Raw genomic sequence first — 5,070 nt, 5'->3', positions numbered from 1 at the left:
ATGCGAGGTGCTGCATTTTGGGAAAGCAAAACTCAGCAGGACTTTTCCACTTAACGGACAGGACATAGGGAGTGTTGATGAAGAAAGAGACCATGGAGTGCACATTCATAGCTCCTTGAAAGTGTAGTCGCTGGTAGATAGGATAGTGAACAATGCGTTTGGTATCCTTTGCTTTAATGGTCAGAAAATTGTGTCCATTTTGCGGCTGTCCTGGACATTGCTTCGTCCCCTTTCGGAATGTTGCGTACAATTCTGGTTCCTTTCTACCTAATTCATGCGGTGAAACTTGAAAGGGTCATGAAAGGATTTACAAGGATGTTGCCAGGGTTGGAGGCTTTGAGCTACAGGGAGAGGCTGAACTGGCTGGGGCTATTTTGGCTCGAGCGTTGGAGGCTGAGGGGTGACCATATGGAGGTTTCCAAAGTTAGGAGGGTCATGGATAGGAAACATTGCCAAAGTATTTTCCATGACGTGTAAGAGTCCAGAATTAGAGGCCATAAATTTAGGGTGAGAGTTGAATGAAATAAGAGAAATCTCAGTGGCAACTTTTTCACGCAGAGGATTGTACGTGTATAGAATCAGCTGCCAGAGGAATTGGTGGGGGTTGGTACAATTGCAGCATGTAAAATGCATTTTGAAGATATATGAATAGGAAGGGTTTGGAGAGTTTTGGGCTGGCTGCTGGCAGGTGAACTAGATTGCTTTGGGATATCTGGACGGCATGGGTGGCTTGGAACGAAGGCCTAGTTTCGTTGCTGGATATCTCTATGATTCTACGACTGTATGACTAGTTCACCACAGATCACACCAGATGGCCCCCTTTCCAAAGTCCGCAATTTCCCCTCCTACCTGGTTGATGAAGCCCTCCCAAACATCTCGTCCATTTCCTGTACCTTCATATTCGAAACACACCCCTCCAACCACAAAAAAGGGCAGGGATTCCCTGGTTATCACCTGTGCCCAGACATCCCGCCAACCAGGGTCCAAAGCCACAAAGCTGCCTTCCACATCATCAGATTTTTACCGCCATTTCCATACATGTCAGTGACCGTATCCATTGTTCCAGATGCAGTCTCCTCTGCATTTCGAAGACGGGATGCTGACTCGAAGAGCGCTTCAGGACTCTTACACCAAACACCTCATGGCCAAATACTTCAACTACCCTGCCACTCCACCGAGGGCAGGCCAGTCCTGGGCCTCCTCCGTAACCACTCCCTTACCACCTGACTTTTGAGAAAATAAACCTAATTTTCGGACTCGGGAACCACCAGGCCCATGACATCAATATAGATTTCATCAGTTTCCCCATATCCCCTCCCCTCACCTAATCCCAGTTCCAAACTTCCATCTCAGCACCGCGTTCATGGCTTATCCTACCTGTCATTCTGCTTCCCTCTGACTTATCACCATTTCCCCCTCTTCCACCTACCTTTTGCATTCTCAGCTGCCTTTCCCCCAGTCCCATGCCCCTGCCATTTAATCTCTTTACCCGCCAGTCTCATACCCTCAACACTAATGAAGGGCTTTTGCTGAAACTTCGATTTTCCTGCTTTTCGGAAGATGCCTGAACTACTGTCCTTTTTGAGGAACACGCTTCTGACTAATCTCCAGCATCCACAGTTCTCCCTTTCAACTACGTCATTGAAGGTGTATTTTGAGTGTCAGCTTCATTTTATTTGTGTATTTCACGCTTTGTCCGCCCACAAATCTCAGGCACGACCTCTGACCATGATTGCAGATGCTGCTTTTCATATACTGCTTTAATTATGACATTTTTAATATGTAACTGTTATCTCGATTCTGTGTCTTCATTCACACGGTTATAGCCGATCAACTGTGCATTATTAGGAGTTAGCTGCAGTTTCCCACATACCAAAAAAAACTCCACATTAATATTGATTCCTACAAGAATTCACTGTGCAAGAAAGAGAAAAGAACACCTTTTGTAACTTAAGATCAGTTGATGTTAAAAATCCCCATCTTCAACTGCTGCGGTCAGATCGACTCAACCCGTCCTTCTCCTGAGGAGTGCCGTGAGCTTATAAAATACTCAGACACAGATGCATGGGTTTCAAACAACAGATATTGGAACAGATGGAAGCCATTCGTCCCATCAGGTCAGCTCAACCTTTTAATGAGGTCACGTCTGATTTGGTTAAATCTTCACAGGACTTGTCCGCCTTACCTCACTCTTCTTAATAACCAAAGTGACTAATTGTGCGGCCGTCTCAGCCTTGATTATACTCAGCCTTGACAGCCCTACAGTGTAAAGAATTCTGCAGATTTGCTACTCTCTGAAAGACAGAATGTCCTCCTCATCTGTGTCTTAAATGATTAACGGTTCCCCTGAGATTAGGCTCTATATACTCTCCGCAAATTTCGTTTTTCATTAAATATCTTTAGTCCCAGTTCTCTTGAAACTGACACTGATCGTTGAAAACATTTCCTCCAGAACATCAACCCACCTATCCGCACAGCGGCCTCCCCCATCACTATAAACAGACCATAAAAATCTCCAGTTAAACTTGTTTGTTGCAAAGAGAAGAATCGCAAACTCAATAATTTCTCGCCAAAAGGGGTTTGCTCATCACTGGACATAATGCAAGGTGGAGGATTGCGAAGAGGTTTAGGGAAAATATCGCCAGTTGGCAGGTCCAAAAAAACAAGGAGAAATAACAGTAAACGCATGTCTGCAGCTTTCGAAAACTTTCGACTCTCTTTGGGAAGCGAAACCACAGGTGAATGAAGATGGATTGTCCAACTGAACACAGCCAGTCTTGAAGAGGCCGCGACGTTGATTGTGTTGTTCTCTCGGCATGAACCAATCTGTGACATTGAAAGGCTTTTCATTCCTGCGTGTCAGGAATTCAAACCTCGCCACGGCTACAAGACCACGAGAAGACTGGGGTGCAAATAAGATTGGAAAAAGCCTCGAAGAGGGCAGGACTCCTGTTGTAGAAACGTTGGTTGCTGCGACGTGGATGTGTTTCCAGCGGGTACTGGATTGTTGCCATTTCACTTCAGTGAATGTCCCAGGATTTAGTTTGCAAAAGAAAAACTGATACAGGACATCAATCACTTCGTGAAGGACAGGCTGAAGTTTGAATTCGTGAAAAGCCTGTTTTTGGATCGTACAATGAGTCAGTTTACCCGTCTCTGTTGCGTAATTGGTCAACACGTTCATCCAATAACCGAACAGTTGGTGGTTTGGCACGTTCCAGGGTCGGATCTCTCACTGGTCATATTTCATTGGTTTTCCTTCCTGCACAGCCCCAGGTTTTTCATGTGGTCAGGAAAATGTTCCCCAACCATGAATCTTATCCAGAATTGCAAATGCAGTTCTGTATCGTTTTAATGGCTAATGTAAAGGACTGTGGATGTTGGGAATCTGAAAAAAAAAAGGAAATTCTGGGGATGTCAACAGGTTTGTCAGTACTACTGGGAGAAAACGGAGTTCTGATAACGTTCTGAAGAAGTTTTGAAACTTTGAATCGCCTTTTCCCAGCCCAGATCCTGCTCGACCTGCTGTCTATTTTCCTGCAACTTCCGCCGTCGTTTAAGCTGAATATTGATCCCACCTGGCGGTGTGGAACACTTTGTCCCGACGTTTAATCGATTTGAAAGCTGTGGTGATTGAATTAAAAAAAACTAAAGAATGATTCACTACTGCTAACCTCCCCAGGGACAGAGAACTGCAAACGAGGGCTGCGAGCGTCCATTTGTAGTTGTGGCCGAGTGGTTAAGGCGATGGATTTAAAATCCATTGGGGCAGTCCCACGCAGGTTCGAGTCCTATCAACTACGGCAGAGCTTTCGTTGTGCTCTGCTTTTGGAGATTCACTTCATCCAGGTCATGAATGGTGCAAATCTCCAGTTCACTCAATGAACTGCACAGATGCAAACTTGTTTAGACTTGTTATGACACAGCATAAACCCTCGAGTTTACGATAAACCGAGCAACACAGACACGATTTATGCTATACAGGAATCTGCAACAATTCGATTGGCCAAGAACTACACAAAATAAAAATTCAGCACTTCATTTCTAAAGTAAAAGGGAGATTAATTAACAAACCAGATTGACAATGGATTTCTCTTACCCATTTTGATGTTCCATTCGATAATGCTATTCAGATAAAACTCCCAGTTAAGGTTTACAAAACAGCACTTCTTTATCAAAACCAGGCAATTGTAGGTTCTTGTCTTCGGATCTTCCTGTCTCTTCTTTGTCCCTGTTGGGAGATTCTGTGTCAAAGATCACGGATCGAAAAGTTATTTTCCAGATATATATTTTTTCAAGAAGATTGTTACATGCAAGGTCTTGGCAGTCCTCCTCTCAACTGATCAATGTCCCCCGTCTCATACTCCAGAGCATCTGATTGGGTCCCTGTTTGTTTAAAGACTTTCAAGAGACGCAATTAAAACTTGAACTGAAATTTATATTTTATTCTGATTGACATTTAAACTGAGTGACCAAACTCGAACTTATTATGTCTCCAGGCAAAGAAATCATTGAATTGTTCGACCCAGGATTACGGCATTATCTTATTGGGAACACTTGTTGCTGTGTCTGGTTGTTCTGCTGTTTTAAATCTCTTAAACGTGCACTAATATGTTTAAAACACTTCGCCTCTACAGGAAACAATGAACCATCATAATGAAGATATGTTTTCATTTTAATTTTTAAATACTTTACCCTAAAATACGGATAAATTTCATACAAATTCAACTTAACTTTTTCCTATATATACACATAAAACATGAAATAAAGACAATCTCTTCTGAACACCTTCAGTTGAATATGCGATAACGTGTCTGTGATTTCATTCTACTGATCCACAACATGTACGATTATTAAAGTGGAAGTCTCTTCCATAAGAAGCCAACGATGTAGTCTCATATTATTACATATATACAACGTTTTAGTGGATTGTGGTCTGTGCACATAACCTCTCCGATCCATTATTCGTGGCACATACATTAAAGTTGTAATGCCAGTACCAAACTCAATAGTTTCTTTTTTGATTGTGGAGCATTTCCTCTGGTAGATGTAGATTTTCTTTGAAATGTT

The 5,070-nt window shown here is 42.9% G+C and overlaps 1 non-coding gene across 1 annotated transcript; it reads left to right on the top strand.

The window, feature by feature from the left end:
- The first annotated feature begins 3,721 nt into the window (after positions 1 to 3,721).
- On the top strand, positions 3,722 to 3,803 carry trnal-uaa (transfer RNA leucine (anticodon UAA)). Its single transcript has one exon. It is a non-coding gene; the product is annotated as a tRNA-Leu (tRNA).
- The last annotated feature ends 1,267 nt before the right edge of the window (positions 3,804 to 5,070 follow it).

This window comes from Hemiscyllium ocellatum, chromosome 46, assembly GCF_020745735.1.
Source record: "Hemiscyllium ocellatum isolate sHemOce1 chromosome 46, sHemOce1.pat.X.cur, whole genome shotgun sequence".
In the NCBI taxonomy this organism is placed as follows: Eukaryota; Metazoa; Chordata; class Chondrichthyes; order Orectolobiformes; family Hemiscylliidae; genus Hemiscyllium; species Hemiscyllium ocellatum.
Note: the sequence above shows the minus strand (reverse complement) of the source record. Positions and strands in the feature narration are given on the sequence as shown.